Source organism: Podarcis tiliguerta, assembly GCF_965153285.1.
Source record: "Podarcis tiliguerta genome assembly, chromosome: 1".
Lineage (NCBI taxonomy): Eukaryota > Metazoa > Chordata > Lepidosauria > Squamata > Lacertidae > Podarcis > Podarcis tiliguerta.
Window position 1 is genome coordinate 130,804,363 of NC_139534.1, and position 19,936 is coordinate 130,824,298.

At 47.3% G+C, this 19,936-nt stretch overlaps 1 long non-coding RNA gene across 2 annotated transcripts in view; it reads left to right on the plus strand.

The window, feature by feature from the left end:
- Nucleotides 1-19,936, plus strand: part of LOC310677739 — a 304,619-nt gene that overhangs the window by 277,342 nt on the left and 7,341 nt on the right. The gene's annotated exons all lie outside the window — the stretch shown is intronic.

Below are 19,936 nucleotides of genomic sequence, written 5' to 3' on the forward strand. Positions count from 1 at the left end.
AAAAAGTTCTCTTCCTCTGAGCAAGGGGCCGCCTCACTCGCATTATAACTTGAGAATTCATTTGGGGGTCTTGAGTTTACTCGAAGAAAGATATTTTCCCCTGGGCGAATTGGGAGGGTGAGGCATAAGGAATAAACTGTTATATAAAAGCCGCCTGGTGTTTTTCAACAATGAAAGTAATCCTGCTAGGATTTCAAGGCGGGACAGCAGCAATCCTCTATAAATGCTTCCCGCTTTATAGTGGCATAGCTCCTAGGTTACAGGAATCCAGTTGGGCTGGAAGTTTAGAAATATTACTGCTGCAAAAGGAAACCATCCAACATCTGATGACTCTTAATGGCAAGACTAAGCTCTCCTTTTCTTTAAACAGCTTTCCGCTAAGTGATGTTTCCCAGCTGCTTCAGACTACAGCTCACATAAGCTGATGGGAACTGTGCTCCAACACAGCTGGAGGCCTAGGATGGGAGAGAAACTCAATTCGGTCCACATTTAAAGGCAAAATAGACGCGGGTGGCGCTGTGGGTTAAACCACAGAGCCTAGGGCTTGCCGATCAGAAGGTCGGCGGTTCGAATCCCCGCAACGGGGTGAGCTCCCGTTGCTCGGTCCCTGCTGCTGCCAACCTAGCAGTTCAAAAGCACGTCAAAGTGCAAGTAGATAAATAGGTACCACTCCGGCGGGAAGGTAAACAGTGTTTCCGTGCGCTGCTCTGGTTCACCAGAAGTGGCTTAGTCATGCTGGCCACATGACCTGGAAGCTGTATGCCGGCTCCCTCAGCCAATAAAGCGAGATGAGTGCCGCAACCCCAGAGTCGGTCACAACTGGACCTAATGGTCAGGGGTCCCCTTTACCTTATACCGCATTTATAAGAACCTGATCGTTTAGTGTGGCAGAGCCAACACTTTGGAATTCCCTGCCTATTGAGATCAAGAAGGCGCCTTCGCTGTGCTCTTTTCGGCGCCTGCTAAAAACATTCTTGTTTATTAGACAAGCCTGTGCAGATGCTTAGACAATCAAGGTAATTTTAATCTGTTTTAGTATTTAACTTTTGTATGCTTGTGAGTTTTCCTTGGTTTTGCTGTTTTATCTTTTGTACACCGCTTTGAGGTGTTTCTTTTTACAATCAAGGGCTGTATAAATTTTATGAAATATAAAAAAATGCTTGTTTCGCACTTTCAGAAATAACAAGGGAAACAAAACAACCAGCCTTCAAAATTCACACTTCTATGAACTTTGCAGTGTAGTTTTCCAGCCAAGTATTGTACACAAAAATGCATTTCCTGCAGCGACGTGAACATAAAATGCATCTTTTTTTGCAGTTCTTGTACACTTTACCCCAGTAGATGCATTACATTAAGGGAAATATTATATGCAAAACACTGCATACGGAAATTGTATATCTGGAGAATTTTTCCACTAAAATGGTGAAGAATTTTCATGAGGACAAACTCGTGTGGAAATGCAGAAAACAGAATTTAAGATTACAGTGGTACCTTGGTTCTCAGACTTAATCCGTTCCAGAGGTCCGTTCCAAAACCAAAGCGTTCCAAAACCAAGGCGCGCTTTCCCATAGAAACTAATGCAAAATGGATTCATCCGTTCCAGACTTTTAAAAACAACCCCTAAAACAGCAGTTTAACATGAATTTTACTATCTAACGAGACCATGAATCCATAAAATGAAAGCGATAAACAATGTACTGCAGTCACACAATCAATCAGTAGCTGAACTGGGTTCCACACAGTCACAACAAAAGAGCCGCAAAAAAAACCAACGCAAAATAAATAGCAAAAACAGACAGACTTCAGTGTAACACTCAAAACAGAAATGTGGCTCTCAAATTGGAAACATAACACTCAAAATGGAGCACATTCGGCTTCCGAAAAAAGTTCGCAAACTGGAACATTTCCGGATTTGCAGTGTTTGGGTTCCAAGTTGTTTGAGTACCAAGGCGTTTGAGAACCAAGATACCACTGTAAAAAAATGAGAAGCTGAACTGGGCAGATTCCTCCCTCCCACAGTCACCAGTTTTTTGGCATGACGCGGGTGGCACTGTGGGTTAAACCACTGAGCCTAGGACTTGCCGATCAGAAGGTCGGCGGTTCGAATCCCCACGAGGGGGTGAGCTCCCGTTGCTCGGTCCCTGCTCCTGCCACCCTAGCAGTTCGAAAGCAAGTCAAAGAGCAAGTAGATAAATAGGTACCACTCCGGCGGGAAGGTAAACGGCGTTCCGTGTGCTGCGCTGGTTCGCCAGAAGCGGCTTAGTCATGCTGGCCACATGACCCGGAAGCTGCACGCCGGCTCCCTCGGCTAGTAAAGTGAGATGAGCGCTGCAACCCCAGAGTCGGCCATGACTGGACCTAATGGTCAGGGGTCCCTTTACCTATTTACTTGGGAGTAAGCCCCAATGATCTCAGTAGGCCTTATCTCCAAGCAAATGCACATAGGCTTACACTGTGAGAAACCGCAATGCCATTTGGAAAAGAAAAACTACCAAGCACAGGTTGTGCATTTCTGTGCACTGTAAAAATATTTACATCTGTGTGAGCTCTGGCTCCCATTAACCTCCAAGGAGATTGTGACTCCCAAGGGAGACAGTTAATTGAATACACGAAAGCCACGGGCCTTCTTGGGAGAGTGCTTTGGCCTCGGGCCAATATCTACAGGATGTGCTCTGGCCTTTGTAAACGTGGGTGGGCAGGAATCTTGAGCAACCAACGGAGCTTTCTCTTGACTGATTTAATCATAAATGGTTGCTTTAAAGTGCGATAAGGGAGAACGACAGTGATCCTCGTGATGTCAGTTTCTTTATTTTACTATAATTTCATCAGTGGTCGGTCCTGACTCAATCCAGTGACCCTTAGCTGGTGCCTATCTTTATGAGGTTAGGAGAAAGGCTGTATTCATCACAGAAATCCCCAAGGGAAGCTGCCCAGTTCACTAATAATAATAATAATAATAATAATAATAATTTATTATTTCTACCCCGCCCATCTGGCTAGGCTTCCCCAGCCACTCTGGGCAGCTTCCAACAGAATATTAAAATACAATAATCTATTAAACATTAAAAGTTTCCCTAAACAGGGCTGCCTTCAGATGTCTTCTAAAGGTCTGGTAGTTGTTTTTCTCTTTGACATCTGATATACCGTATTTTTCGCACTATAGAATGCACTTTTTCCCCTCCAAAAATGAAGGGGAAATCTGGGTGCGTCCTATGGGGCAAATGCAGGCTTTCGCTGAAGCTTGGAGAGTGAGAGGGGTCGGTGCGCACCGACCCCTCTCGCTCTCCAGGCTTCAGGAAGACATCCGCAGCCTAGGTAACTCTGCGGGAATTCCTGCAGGGCTGTCTAGGCTGCGGATAGCAGCCTGCTTCCCGGAGTACGGGGCGCTCTGAAAGCAGCGCGCCCGGCGGTTCGGGAACGCATCCACAGCCTAGGCAGCCCTGTGGGAGGTCCCGCAGGGCTGTCTAGGCTGTGGATAGCAGCCTGTTTCCTGGAGCACCGGGCGCTCTGAAAGCAGAGCGCCCAGCGCTTTGGGAACGCATCCGCAGCCTAGGCAACCCTGCGGGAGTTTCCCGCAGGGCTCCCCTCACTGCGGATAGCAGCCTGCCGCCCGGCGCGCAGGACACCCTGAAGCAGAGCGCCCCGCGCACTGGGCAGACATCGGCCAGCCCCACAAGCTCGGGGGACAGCAGGAAGGCGCAGCGCTGCCATCCCGCTGTTCCTTGACCTGGTTCGGTTTCCCCGCCCTGGTTTGGGGGGGGGAAATAAAGGGGGGGATTTCCTTTATTTCCCCCCCAAAAAACTAGGTGCGTCCTATGGGACGGAGCGTCCTATGGGACGAAAAATACGGTACATTGATATACAGTAATACTAAACCACAGTTGGTTTGTTTTTATGAAATACGTACATAAACCTCCCTGAGGACAAAGCTTTGTTATAAGTTGCTGAGTGTTTGTTGTTGTTTAGTCATGTCCGACTCTTTGTGACCCCATGTACCAGAGCACACCAGACACTTCTGTCTCCCACTGAGTGCTAGACACCTGAAACTCCTGGGTCTAATACAGGCATAGGCACACTCGGTCCTCCAGATGTTTTGGGACTACAACTCCCATCGTCCCTGACCACTGGTCATGTTAGCTAGGGATGATGGGAGTTGTAGTCCCAAAAGGTCTGGAGGGCCAAATTTGCCTATGCCTCGTCTAATAGGTGTAAGAATTTAATCCATGCTTGGAGTGTTCAAAGCAGGATACAGCCAGACCCTGGGTGATAATCTGGTTTTCAACACTGTGATATATCACCATCGCGATATACTGATATATCACAATGTCTGAAATAAGGTTGGACCTATGTATTGGGGGGCTTCAGTTTTTCCCTCCTTGCAATTGTCGCATTGCGTGTGCACACCTGGTCAAAAATTATGAAACCAATATAATTGACTTTAAACTGGTTTTGGATGACATATCGATATATCACCCAGCCCTACCCTGCTTATTAGACTCGTGTGTGTGTGTGTTAGGCCAGACCTTTTAATTTTTCAATTTATTTTGACTGCGTCGGACGAACACGGCTACCTACCCGAAGGCCAAACCTGTATGTAATACGCTGTGTGCTAGACAATGCTAGTCCTGTGAAATCAGCATGTGTTAAGGTCTGATTAAGCCAGACTGGCCTCCTATGTGAACCTGGGGAGGTGCCGTTTGGAGGACACAAGGCATCAGAGGGGAGTCTCTGTGAGACGGCAAAAGGAGCAGGGCGTTTCACACCACAGACGAAGCAATGTGAGTTAGAAACTTGGGGAGGAGTTCTGTGGTGGGGAAGCGGAAAGGCAGGAGGCAAGGCGTCTCTGTGGACCCTGAGTTGCGCCCATGGGGCAAGCAAGACGCTATTGGGCTGTAATGCTTGCATGTTTCCCACAGGCATCTGTTGGGCCCCTGTGAGAACAGGATGCTGGCCTTCGTTGGCGCTTGGCCAGACCCATCAATCTCTTCTTGTGTTTAGATGTCTCTGCAATCAGGGCTTTCCTTGACACAGGCCCAGATCCTGCCCCATCCGTAACCCACTTGGCTGACCCTGTTCTAACAACCAGCTTTGGGTCTACTTGGCTGGCCCCCTCCGCCTGGTGCTGTCGCTTCCTCCCTTCATTTCCCCTCTTTCTATTACTTCCTCCGAAAAGCAGCTGCCACCTTTGTACAGCCTTGTGGAGGTCTCCCTGAGGATTCTTCAGCATCCGTCCTGTTGGGGTTATTTACAAGGGAGGTTGCGGCTTTGTAGCACCTGCAGCAGCAGCAAGCACACAGAAAGGCCATGCAAAGACAGGAAAGTCAAGTTGTTCTGGGGCAAAGGGAACGTTACCTGGTGAATAATAATATTTATTATTTTCAGTAAATGAACATAGTAAAAAAAGAAAAAATTAACAATAGTAAAGACACACAAAGAATAAAAGAAAAAGGAAAAAGGAAAAAAAATACATACATCATCTTACCACTTAATTAATTAAAATTAAGTACCATCCATTTTAGAGGGACGCGGGTGGCGCTGTGGGTTAAAGCCTCAGCACCTAGGACTTGCCGATCGAAAGGTCGGCGGTTCGAATCCCCGCGGCGGGGTGCGCTCCCGTTGTTCGGTCCCAGCGCCTGCCAACCTAGCAGTTCGAAAGCACTCCCGGGTGCAAGTAGATAAATAGGGACCGCTTACTGGCGGGAAGGTAAACGGCGTTCCGTGTGCTGCGCTGGCTCGCCAGATGCAGCTTGTCACGCTCGCCACGTGACCCGGAAGTGTCTTTGGACAGCGCTGGCTCCCGGCCTTTAGAGTGAGATGAGCACACAACCCTAGAGTCTGGCAAGACTGGCCCGTACGGGCAGGGGTACCTTTATCTTTACCTTTTACCATCCATTTTCTGGCGTGCTTTGGTCCATGGGGTCAAGAAGAGTCGGACACGACTAAACGACTAAACAAACAACACCATCCATTTTCATAAACATAGTATTTGACTTCCTCAAATCTCTTCCATCTGAATTTCTTAGTAATTATATGTAGCAGTTTCCAATATCAGTGTTTCAAAAGACCGTATCACAGTCCTAATCATTTTACATAACTTTCCTTATCGTACATTTTCTTATTTATAAATTTAATCCCATTTTTATCCTAGGCCTAACTGTTTCTTTCAAGTGATTACATATCTTTAATATTACAATATTTATTCAAGTAGTCTTTAAGTTTCTTCCAGTCTTCTTGGTGTTCCTCTTCTTTCTGGTCGCGGATTCTCCCGGTGAGACCAGCCAGCTCCATAAATCCCATCATCTTCATCTGCCATTCTTCTACCATTGGTAGTTCTTGGGTTTTCCATTTTTGGCTCTGACTCTTCTTGGCTAGGGATGGCGGAGAGATTTGGTCCCCCTGACCTAATTCACCCCTTCTGAAACAATACGAAACACCTTCTTCAAAATTCGCTCTTCTCTGAATTTTTCGATATTTATTTATTGTTTTTTTTTTTACTTATCTACGCCACCTTTCCTCCAAAGGAGCTCAAGGTGGTTTATGTGGTTTTCCCGCTCCCCATTTAATCCCCGCGACAACCCTGTGTTAGGCTAAAAGAGATTGACAGGCCCAAGGTCACCCAGTGAGGTTCATGGCCAAGTGGGGATGCGAACCCTGGCCTCCTGTGTCCTAGTCTGACACTCTAACGACTACACACCAATCAGACTTTCAGTGAAATCCTACACTGGTCTACTTAGAAGTCAATCCCATTGAGTTCACTGGGACTTACTTCTGGGTAAGTGGGCTTTGGTTTGCAATGTTAATCCTTTCTGGTTTGATTTGTTTTTGCTCTCCCTTGAAAAGAAAAAGAAACATGAAATTAATGGACGTTGCAGAGTAGTGTTCTGGTGCATTCATTCCTATGGCCTTGAGCAACAGAAGAAGTCTCTACATCTATTATTTCTCTGAGGGATCAGATCTGTTTGCCTCCTACCTGAGGCCCTCAGCAGGGCCAGATTTAGGTTGAATGAGGCCCTCAGCTACTGAAGGTAATGGGGCCCTTTATATGCCCAGCTGTCCTTTGTCAATAACAAATTGTCGCTGTTTTTTGTGTTGAATATATGCTACTATATACCACATAGTTCAAGCTATGGTTTTCCCAGTAGTGATGTATGGAAGTGAGAGCAAGAAGAAGGCTGATCGCCGAAGAATGGATGCTTGTGAATTATGGTGATGGAGGAGACTCTTGAGAGTCCATGGACTGCAAGAAGATCAAACCTCTCCATAAAAGTCCCTTCAAACTCTACAGATCTAGGATGGAGTCATTTCAGACAATTGCCCTAGGGAAATGCAGGACAGGGCATACTTTGATGTCCAGCAGACATGCCAACATGGGAATGGAGAATTCTAGCCATTCTCCTGGAATTACCCTGAGGAACTGTCCAGAGATGGACTTTCAAACTTCTTCTCCAAAAGCAGGAGACCGTTCACTGCCTGCAAATGCCAGCCTGTTCGACGGGCTTTGGTTTGGCAAAGGGAGGCCTCTGCCTGTCCATAGTTCGTGGTTTTAGGGGCACCCGGCAGCAGAGGACAGAGCGTATCACCCTCAGGATGGGGGGCCGGAGGATGGCAAACACCCAGGGGTCAATGATGGAATTGAAGGACAGGAACCGCATTGCTTGAAGGTCTTCCTTGTAATCCACACCCGGGTCAAAATGGTTCATAAAGGCACGGACCTGGAAAGAAACAAGAATAACAACACACTGTTTAGCAAAAGTAGAGACATCACCTAGCCAACAAAGGTCCATATAGTAAAAGCGATGGTTTTCCCAGTAGTGATGTATGGAAGTGAGAGTGGACCATAAAGAAGGCTGATAGCCAAATAATTGATGCTTGTGAATTATGGTGCCGGAGGCGACTCTTGAGAGTCCCATGGACTGCAAGAAGATCAAACCTCTCCATTCTTAAGGAAATCAGCCCTGAGTGCTCACTGGAAGGACAGATCGTGAAGCTGAGGCTCCAAGACTTTGGCCACCTCATGAGAAGAGAAGACTCCCTGGAAAAGACCCTGATGTTGGGAAAGATGGAGGGCCCAAGGAGAAGGGGACGACAGAGGACGAGATGGTGGGACAGTGTTCTCGAAGCTAACAGGAGCTGATTGATGGTGCTAATTTCCCCGTACCTGCAAAGTCACTCAAAGAAATAGAACATTTATTTTTCAATTGGACGCTGCCGTGGGCTGGTTGGACACGGAGGAATGGTAGAAGGAACCAGCTGGGGGACCCCCAAGGGAAGAAGACTCAGAGCCGGGGTGTGGTGGTCTGATGACAATGAGTAGTCAGAGGGAGAAGGGGTAGAAGACAGGGGAAAGGTAACAGGCCTTAGTGAGCTGGGAGAGTCTGTGGCAGAGAGAAGTGCAGAATCAGAGGGAGAAGCTGAAACAGGCAAGTTGGGCGGAGGGGAGGCCAAGAGGCAGAGATGAGTCAGGCTGGCAAAGAGTCATGGGTGTCTCCTTCCTGCTGCAACAAGTTCCCTTCCTCCTTTGTCTCCCAGAACCAGAAGAGGCATGAAAAGAGCAGAGGGGAGGTTGGCTTCATGCAGGTACAGTCTCAGATTGCTTGGGGGGGGGAAGCCTGGAGAAGAGGGAACTTAAAGGGTTGTGGGGAGGTGGGGACCTTCAATCTTGGCAACTGATCCGTGGGGCAAGACCTTCCGGAGGTGAACTGCTGTGCTTATTACGCCTGATATTCCACCAAGTCTTTACAAATCATGTTCTTGCTAATAAAGAGTTAACGCTTATTTGCACAGTGTGATTTACTGCTGACCGGCTCCTGGAATCTATGCTAGTTAACGAAGCTTTTCTCACGAATTGCCACTCACAGAACCTGAAAGAGGAACAGAAATCTGGGCAGAGTTGGCATTTTTATAGCTATGAACCTGCCCCCCCTCAAAAAGGATATTGTCGAGTTGGAGAAGGTTGAGAAAAGGCAGCTAAAATGATAGAAGGGATGGAGCCACTCTCCCCATGAAGAAAAGTTGCAGCGTTTGGTATTTTTTTAGTTTGGAGAAAAGTGGCGTAAGAGGATATTTTATAGAAGCTCATTTAAAAAAAAAAAATTCATGGCATGGAGAAATTGAATAGAGAAAAGCATTTTTCTTTCTCTCTCCTAACAGCAGAACTTGTGGACATCCAAGGAAGATAAATGCTGGAAGATTTAGAACAGATAAAAGAAAGTTAGACCATGGAACTCCCTGCCACAGTAAGAGCCAAAAACCTTTAAAAGAGCAATAGACAAATTCATGGAGAGAAGATTAGACAAATCCATTCTTGTTCATTTCACTTTCTACAACCAATTTGGGCAATTTTGTTCAAAATCCCCAGGTCCCCAGAGACCTTCTCGTGGCTTGCAAAGTGGAGTAAGATTATTTCAAAATGTCATTGTCGCCTACAGCTTTAATGGCCCTGTGGGCACTTTTATTCAAGCCGCCCTTGTGCTCAGCCATGAGCCACATTTTTCATTGACAAAAAACAATGCCAAGGCAGTTCACAACATAATAGAAATAATATGTAGTTTTAGGGAGGGGAACACATTCTGTAAATGTGTACATGGGACTGCAGTTGTGATGAAAGAGAAGAGCTCTAAGCAAGAATGTGACGCTATACACATGGGGTGATGTCAGGGAACTGCCATCGGAGCGGGAGGCGGAGAGGAGGCTCCCGGACGATGGTGGAGAAGGTCCTAGTAGGAGGAGGGATAGACCATCTGCTGGGGAAGGTAATCAGCGTAACACCAGTGGAGAAGGGGAGGAGATGGAGGAATCGGAGAGGTGGCTCCAGGACTCTTCGCAGGAGACCAGCGGCGAGGGTACGAGCGCTCCGTTGCCCACACCCACCTTGCGCAGAAAACTTTCGCGCAGGTAACAGGGGAGGAGACTGGGCATCAAACAGCTTCTATGCTGGAAGCGGTTTAAGAAACGCCCACTGACAGATTCTGCCAGCGACTGAGGCAGCCACGGAACTTGAGGCTGTCCTGACAGAAAGGGTTCAACCATGCAACCTAGCCAGGAGTAAAGGCAACGTACGCACGAGCAACCCCTAGAACCATTACAGGTGAGATCCAACGTTAGACAGGCTCGGAGCAGACCCACCAAAACCAAATCACGTCCATTGATGTGAATGGGTCTACTCTGACCTAGGAGTAAGCATACTGGAGGCTGATCGATGAGGATGAATGGGACACTGCCAGAGCATGTCATTTTAGAGGGTGAAGCTTAACTTTTGTAAATTACTTCAGTGACAGGTCTTAAAAATATTATTATTTTTTTGGTGTGAGGAATTCAAATCTGCTATTATTATTGTGCTTGGACAACATTTCTCTTGGTTAAGTCTACGTTTGACGAAGAAGTGCAAAAACTGCTTTCAGAAAGCCAAAGAATTTTAACTTTACCTTCTGAAAATGTCAGGTAATGCTTAATAATAATAGTAATATATTTATATGCCGCCCATCTGAATGGGTTGTCCCGGCTACTTAGGGCATTTTCCAACAAATTAGGAACATTAAGCACAGTAAAGCATCAAACATTAAAAACTTCCCTAAATAAAACAACAACAACAACAACAACAACAACAACAACAACAACAACTGCAAGTACTTGGTAACTATTCTTGATGATTTATATGCCATTTTACACACGTTTTACTTCCCAAGCAAAACTAAATTGGATTAATTTAAGCAAAATATATTACAAATTCTCAAGTCACATTACAACTTTTTAGCACCCCTCATTTGGGGAATCCGAAAGCTGAAAAATTCAGCACGCCTACGACTGCCCTGCCCAGTTGAGTCTGCCCTCACCCAGACCCCTCCTGCCTGTCTTCTTACACTCAGACCATCGGCCTGCCAGCTTTTTCCACCTTAGTCTCAGTATTGCCCCTTGCACAACTCAGCAGGGAGGAGGACAAATGTCTCTGCCTGTCATCGGCTCTGGCGCCACCTACTGGTGGCCTCCTTGCCTTCCGCCCAATGGGCATAAGCCGTTGCTGGAGTTAGCCTGTAATCCTGAGCCCATTCACGTAGCCGGAAGCTCCACCTGGGACCTACCTCTGAGCACACATGGCCAGGATTGCACCATACGTCCAACTCAATGGACGAGAACTATTTTTGACGAGAAAACAGGCCCAGGATCGTACTGCCAAAGAGTTGTGCATTGCCGCTGCCAAACGAAACATAGCTATCGCCTTTTCAAATGGATGTGGAATAAATGAAGTCTGGTCTTTTTCAAAGTCACAAAACTTTCAGGCCTCTGCCTTAAAATATATATTAAAATAAAAATAAACAACCCATCTCCCTTCCACTTGCTGCTTAATAAAATAATGTTGACATTTTAAATGGCAGACATTTTCCCCCTCTGTGTGAGAAAAATTGCTTGAAGGACACAGTGGAAGCGCAAGTTCAGTCCATTTGGCTTCCAAGAAACCACTGTTTATTTATGTAGAATTATGCAAACACTTTCTATTCATGAGCTTGCAGTGTTATCAGTCGGAGGCTTTAAAATGGGAGATAAAGAAGCTCAAATCACCCCCTTCAACAACCTCCTTCCATCCACCCACGGAAATTGCTTGCAAAAAGTGCATATTAGACAGTGAACAATAAGGCACATCTCAAACTGCTGCATTCTGGATCCTATTGTTCTAGGATTCAGCTCAGTACATAACAAACCCCCAAGGGCCATCTAGTCCAACCCCTTGCAATGCAGGAATATTTAAGAATCCCTGACAGATGGCCGCCCAACCTCTGTTTAAAAACCTCCAACAAAGGAGAGTCCACCACCTGAGGTGATCCGTTCCACCACTGAACATCTCTTGCTGTCAGAAAGATCTTCCTGTTGTTTAGCTGAATCTCATTTCTTGCCATTTGAGTCTTTGGTTTGGGTCTTCCCCTCCAGGAGCAGCAGAAAACAAGCTGACTCCATCATCCATGTGACAGCCACCTTCAAATATCTGAATGCCTATGATATCACTTGTCATTCAACTCTTCTCCAGGCTAAACTCTTCTCCAGGCTAAACTCTTCATTCAACTCTTCTCCAGGCCAAAATGGTCAAAGGCCTGGAAACGATGCCTTATGAGGAACGGCTAAGGGAGCTGGGCATGTTTAGCCTGGAGAAGAGGAGGTTAAGGGGCGATATGATAGCCATGTTCAAATATATAAAAGGATGTCACATAGAGAAGGGAGAAAGGTTGTTTTCTGCTGCTCCAGAGAAGCGGACACGGAGCAATGGATCCAAACTACAAGAAAGAAGATTCCACCTACACATTAGGAAGAACTTCCTGACAGTAAGAGCTGTCCGACAGTGGAATTTGCTGCCAAGGAGTGTGGTGGAGTCTCCTTCTTTGGAGGCCTTTAAGCAGAGGCTTGACAACCATATGTCAGGAGTGCTCTGATGGTGTTTCCTGCTTGGCAGGGGGTTGGACTCGATGGCCCTTGTGGTCTCTTCCAACTCTATGATTCTATGATTCTATAAGCATACCCAGTTCCCTCAGCCGTTCCTCCTAAGGCCTGGTTCCCTGACCCTTACCATCTTGGTCGAGGACAGAGGAGGTTTCGGCACAACGCTTGGTGGATTGGGCCCACGCAAGGGGAGGGGAGGGAGCAAATGGGCAGCAGTAAAGAGAACAGTTTGTCCGAGGGAACTCCAGAATGTGGAAGCACCACTGGCCGGGTGCCTGCCTAAATAATGTATCCCCCCCCCCGCCCCCTTTCCAGCTGAATCTTTAATTCATGGTGGAGATGAAGTACGTTCCCTTTCCAAATAAGGCTGAAATTCCTCTCTGGAGATTTGGGGGACGACTTCTTCATGAGGTCTCCCGTTGCGAGCCAGATGGGCCAGAGGTTCTCGCCAGCACTTCAGGGAATTATTATTGCCTTGGTCTCTGCAGCAACATCCTTTGCAAAGAGTTTTGCTCCCCACCACCTCCCCCTCTGAGATTTCTCATCCTCTGGAGCCCGTGTCCGGTCCATCAGCCGAGAGCTGCTTATGGTCTAATTATCCCTGGAAGCTGGCAGGGAGAGGCACGAATTAGCAAGGATGTTTGTCAACCAAAGCATGGCCCTAATGACATTAAAAGGCTTCTGCAGAAGCGGCTGGTGGGCAGCGATGAGAGATAATGATGCCATCAAGGCCGTGGGTAGATGAAGGGGCCGCTTTGCGGGGAATGTGCCAGCCAGCTGGACAGATAGTCCCTGACTGGCTCCTGCAACTGGGAGCCACTGGCAGAGCAGAACTTAAAAGCAGGGAGTGGGAAGCCAGAATGGAGCATATCCACAGTCAGGCATCAGGAATTGAGGAGCAAGCGAAGGAGATGATTCATTAGCACTCCCCACTGCATTCATTCCTTGCATTTGTTGTTGTTGTTGTTTAGTCGTTTAATCGTGTCCGACTCTTCGTGACCCCATGGACCAGAGCACGCCAGGCACTCCTATCTTCCACTGCCTCCCGCAGTTTGGTCAAACTCATGCTGGTAGCTTCCAGAACACTGTCCCACCATCTTGTCCTCTGTCGTCCCCTTCTCCTTGTGCCCTCCATCTTTCCCAACATCAGGGTCTTTTCCAGGGAGTCTTCTCTTCTCATGAGGTGGCCAAAGTCTTGGAGCCTCAGCTTCAGGATCTGTCCTTCCAGTGAGCACTCAGGGCTGATTTCCTTCAGAATGGAGAGGTTTGATCTTCTTGCAGTCCATGGGACTCTCAAGAGACTCCTCCAGCACCATAATTCAAAAGCATCAATTCTTCGGCGATCATCCTTGCATTTATATTCATTTAATTCATGAAATTTACTTTTATTTTAGAAAAAGCCTCAAAGCAGTTTACAAAAAATGTAAAAGTTGTCGCTTAAAGATGGACATCCGTAATTTAAAACATACGGAAGGTCATATATATATATATATATATATATATATATATAATTAGGTTTTTAACATATCATTTCCAACATTCATATAACATGACGTATCTTATACAATATTTTTGACTTCTGTCAACACCTCTGATGATTTTCCGTTCTTTATCACTTATTCTGCATTTCTTAATTTCTCTATTACTCTTAATTATCCCTAACTAATAATTCTTCCCTTAGTCCTTCTTTTAATATTTCACATAATCCTCCTTACAAAACTTCTTGCAATCCTACTAGCGTAATCTGTTCAGTACTATTACTTTTCAAATAATTCATATATAATTTATCTAATTCTGCATAGTCCATTAAAACATATGGAAGGTTTAAACCACAATAGAATAGATTAAAACCAATTGAAACTCCTACAAACTTTCTAAACACCCGGGAAGGCTTGACTAAATAAGAATGTCTTTAGTAGGTGCTGAAAATAATGCAGCAGAGGAACATACCCTGAGCCTCTTGGCCTTGCCAATCGGAAGGTCGGCAGTTTGAATCCCCGCGATGGGGTGAGCTCTCATCGGTCTGTCCCAGCTCCTGCCAACCTAGCAGTTCGAAAGCACACCAGTGCAAGTAGATAAATAGGTACTGCTGCGGCGGGAAGGTAAACGGTGTTTCCATGTGCTCTGGTTTCCATCACGGTCTTCTGTTGCGCCAGAAGCGGTTTAGTCCTGCTGGCCACATGACCTGGAAAGCTGTCTGTGGACAAACGCCAGCTCCCTTGGCCTGAAAGCGAGATGAGTGCTGCAACCCCATAGTCACCTTTGACTGGACTTAATTACCCAGGGGTCCTTTACCTTTATACCTATATCAACAGGCAAGGAGTTCCAAAGTGTCAGTTCTGCCACACTGAATGATTGAATACCTAAAGGTCCAGTGCAGGTCTTATGTGGCACTTGTTACAGGTAGGTAGCCGTGTCGGTCTGCCATAGTTGAAACAAAATAAAAAAAATCCTTCCAGTAGCAGCTTTAGAGACCAACTACGTGAGACAAGAAGCTACAGTTAGAACTGGATATGGAACAACTGATTGGTTCAAAATTGGGAAAGGAGTACGGCAAGGCTGTATATTGTCCCCCTGCTTATTTAACTTATATGCAGAATTCATCATGCGAAAGGCTGGGCTGGATTAATCCCAAGCCGGAATTAAGATCACCGGAAGAAATATCAAAAACCTCAGATATGCAAATGACACAACCTTGATGGCAGAAAGTGAGGAGGAATTAAAGAACCTTTTAATGAGGGTGAAAGAGGAGAGCGCAAAATATGGTCTGAAGCTCAACATCAAAAAAACAAAGATCATGGCCACTGGTCCCATCACCTCCTGGCAAATAAAAGAGGAAGAAATGGAGGCAGTGAGAGATTTTACTTTCTTGGGCTCCTTGATCACTGCAGATGGTGAAAGCAGCCACGAAATTAAAAGATGCCTGCTTCTTGGGAGAAAAGCAATGACAAACCTAGACAGCATCTTAAAAAGTAGAGACATCACCTTGCCAACAAAGGTCCGTATAGTTAAAGCTCTGGTTTTCCCAGTAGTGATGTAGGGAAGTGAGGGCTGGACCATAAAGAAGGCTGATCGCCGAAGAATGGATGCTTTTGAGGTGCTGGGGGAGACTCTTGAGAGTCCCATGGACTGCAAGAAGATCCAACCTCTCCATTCTGAAGGAAATCAGCCCTGAGTGCTCACTGGAAGGACAGATCCTGAAGCTGAGGCTCCAAGACTTTGGCCACCTCATGAGAAGAGAAGACTCCCTGGAAGAGACCCTGATGTTGGGAAAGATGGAGGGCACAAGGAAAAGGGGACGACAGAGGAAGAGATGGTGGGACAGTGTTCTCAAAGCTACCAGCATGAGTTTGACTCAACTGCGGGAGGCAGTGGAAGACAGGAGTGCCTGGCGTGCTCTGGTCCATGGGGTCACGAAGAGACGGACACGACTAAACGACTAAACAACAAAGTTTGTTATTGGTATGAGCTTTTGTGTGCATGCACACTTCTTCAGGTACATCACATGACCTAAAGAACTGTGCATGCACACAAAAGTTTTTTGGGATCTCTTTACCAACGACGCTTAACAAAAACACTTCTGGCTTTTAAAAAAATGTCATTCCAAAGATTTTTTTCATAGACAAGGCCCCAGAATTCTCTTATTTTCCTGCACGTCCACCACATGCGGTACTTGTCTCCATTACTTTCCCCATACCTCCAACAGTTACTCGCGATATTTTTACACATCCTGGAAAGCCTTGACGGGGTAAGATACCATCTATACTCCAACTTTAGCATGTATTTAATATTGTGACACGCCGTAAAATTCATAGTTGTTTTCCAAAGGTTTTCCCATTCTGCCAACATTATGGGACGAACAATATCTTGTGCCCATCTGATCATAACCGCCTTGACCTCCTCTTCCTTGACTTCCCAGTCGGTACATTCTTGAAATCATCTTAGCTTTATTATTTAGTCTTTCCTTGTCAAATTCATTCTTTTTATCCAGATTATATGTCTCATCGGAAGCTGCCTTCTTCTCAGATCATGGGAGCCAATTCCTGGTGGGGCCAGGGTCCCTTTGGCTCCCCCCCCCAATAAAATATTGGCTCCGTCTCCTCTTTTCTTCCAGACTAACTTCCTCTGCTGTTCCTCATAAGGTTTGGTTTCTGGGCAATAAAAGAAAACATTTATTCACATAATGCATAGTTGAAACTGCAGAACTCCCTATCGCAGACCACCTACCTAAAGGTAAAGGTAAAGGGACCCCTGACCATTAGGTCCAGTCGTGGCCGACTCTGGGGTTGCGGCGCTCATCTCACTTTACTGGCCGAGGGAGCCGGCGTACAGCTTCCAGGTCATGTGGCCAGTATGACTAAGCCGCTTCTGGCGAACCAGAGCAGCACACGGAAACGCCGTTTACCTTCCTGCCGGAGCAGTACCTATTTATCTACTTGCACTTTGACGTGCTTTCGATCTGCTAGCTTGGCAGGAGCAGGGACCGAGCAACGGGAGCTCACCCCATCGCGGGGATTTGAACCATTGACCTTCTGATTGGCAAGTCCTAGGCTCTGTGGTTTAACCCAGGTGGCTTTAAAAGAGCTTGGAGAAAAGGGCTATTGAAGGCTACTAGCTTTGATGGCTATGTTCTTACCCCGCAGTTGGATACAGCAATGCTTTTGAATACCAGTTGCTGGAAGCTGCAGGAGGCAAGAGAGCTCTTCTGCTCAGATCCTGCTTGTGGGTTTTCCTATAGAGGCATCTTGTTGGCCACTGTAAAAACAGGGTGCTGGACTACAGTAGATTTGTCATTGGCCTGATCCAGGAAGCTACCGTATTTTTCGCTCTATAAGACACACTTTTTCCCTCCTAAAAAGTAAGGGGAAATGTGTGTGCGTCTTATGGAGCGGATGCAGGCTGTGTGGCTAAGCCAGAAGCTAGAACAGGGAGAGGGAGCGCTGTGCAGTGCTCCGTCTCGCTGTTCTAGCTTCGGGGTTAGCGGCACAAAGCCTCCACGGGGCAGTGGGGTGCCTTCATCCCACTGCCCTCCGGAGGCTTTGCGGGCTGTCCCAGAAGCCTCCGCAGGGCATGGGGATGAAGGCTCCCTGTGCCCTGCGGAGACTTCACACAAAGCTAGACCAGCTATCCCAGCCAGTGGCGTAGCGTGGGTTGTCAGCACCCGGGGCAAGGCAAGTAATTTGCGCCCCCTAACCCGGGGCAAGGCAAGTAATTTGCGCCTCCCCCCCCCCCCCGCTGCACTGTCCCTCCCCCAGATAGTCCCTCGCTCTCTCTCCGCACCGCACGGCTGGCACCCTCCCCTCCACAGTGGTCGGCGACCCGGCGGCTCAGATCGGATTCGCACAGCCAACACTGCAGTGAGAGTGAGTGAGCCAGGTAGGGGCAGAGAGCTGCAAGTGCGAGCGCGCCCCCCCCCCCCCCAGATGTTGCGCCCGGTGCGGACGGCCCCCCCTGCACCCCCCACACTACGCCACTGATCCCAGCGGCTATTCCAGAAGCCAGAACAGCAAAGAGGCTATCCCAGAAGCCAGATCCCTCTTACTGTTCTGGCTTCTGGGATTCAGAATTTTTTTTGCCTTATTTCCTCCCCCCCAAACTAGGTGTGTCCTATCATCTGGTGCGTCCTATAGAGCGAAAAATATGGTTTTCTTGTGTTCTTCTTTCCGTCTGTCAAAGCTGACGTGACGTCACCGAGTCCTAATGCAGGGAGATCCGAGGAAAATCAACAAAGCTCTGATAGTTTACAGCAGCGTCCGATTATAAATCGTGTTTCCAAAGATTTCTTTATACATATATATATATAGCAACGATGGGAACAAGTGGGAGCTTTGCTAGGCAGAGCCTGGGAACCGGTCATGTGATGTTTTTAAAAGTGTAACCTTGGGGGTCCCGGAATGAGAAAAGGAAAACTGGGGGAAAGTCATTGGAGTTGAGCCTCTAACTTTTCACACGACTCAAAAAGGAGATTGCAGAGCTGGAGAAGGTCCAAGAAACGGGAACTGAAATGATCGAGCAGCTTTCTGCTGAGGGAAGCTTGCAATATCTTTTGCTCAGAGAAAAAGGCAATCTTGTTGGCCACAGTGAGAAACTCCATCACAAAGGACATTTGTGGACTATTTGAAGTGCTCTAAGGGGGGACACGGGTGGCGCTGTGGGTTAAACCACAGAGCCTAGGACTTGCTGATCATAAGGTTGGCGGTTCGAATCCCCATGACAGGGTGAGCTCCCATTGCTCGGTCCCAGCTCCTGCCAACCTAGCAGTTCAAAAGCATGTCATGTGCAAGTAGATAAATAGGTAGCGCTCCGGCAGGAAGGTAAACGGTGTTTCCGTGTGCTGCTCTGGTTCGCCAGAAGCGGCTTAGTCATACTGTCCACATGACCCGGAAGCTGTACGCCGGCTCCCTCGGCCAATAAAACGAGATGAGCGCCACAACTCCAGAGTCGGCCACAACTGGACCTAATGGTCAGCAGCCCCTTTACCTAAGGAACTCACACTTTACCAGTTGCACAGCTCAGTTGGTTAGAGGGTGGTGTTGAAAATGTCAAGGTTGCAAGTTCGATCGGCTGTTAAATACAGCTGCATATTCCTGAATTGCAGCAGGTTGGACTACATGACCCTCAGGGTACTTTCCAACTCTATGATTATATGATGGTTACCTTAACAAGGCAAGAAGGAACCAGGCAGAGGGCCTTCTTGGTGGTGGCGCCCACCCTGTGGAACGCCCTCCCATCGGATGTAAGGCAATCAGCAACTATCTTTCTTTTAAAAGACATCTGAAGACAGCCCTGTTTAGGGAAGTTTTTAATGTTTAATGCTGTATTGTGTTTTTAATGTTCGGTTAAAGGTAAAGGTACCCCTGCCCGTACGGGCCAGTCTTGCCAGGCTCTAGGGTTGTGCACTCATCTCACTCTATAGGCTGGGAGCCAGCGCTGTCTGCAGACACTTCCGGGTCACGTGGCCAGCGTGACAAGCTGCATCTGGCGAGCCAGCGCAGCACACGGAACGCTGTTTGCCTTCCCGCTGGTAAGCAGTCCCTATTTATCTACTTGCACCCGGGGGTGCTTTCGAACTGCTAGGTTGGCAAGCGTTGGGACCGAGCAACGGGAGCGCACCCCGCCGCGGGGATTCGAACCGCCGACCATGCGATCGGCAAGTCCTAGGCACTGAGGTTTTACCCACAGCGCCACCCGTGTCCCTATGTTCGGTTAGGAGCCACCAAGAGTTGCTGGGGAAACCCAGCCAGATGGGCAGGGTATAAATAATAATTATAGTTATAGTTATAGTTATAATTATACTTGTAATTGTAATTGTAATTATTATTTGTGGGATGTGACACACAAGAGCAGTCAAGTGCAACATTCCTAGAGTGAACACGTTTACACATGGGGAGGAAGGTTTGTCCAGCCAGCAGGTAAACTTCCTGTTTCCTTCTGGGCTGGGACAGACTTCGTTTGCATGTGACTAGAGGTGGGCGTGGCCTCACCTGTGCAGGTAACGACAAAAGCACAG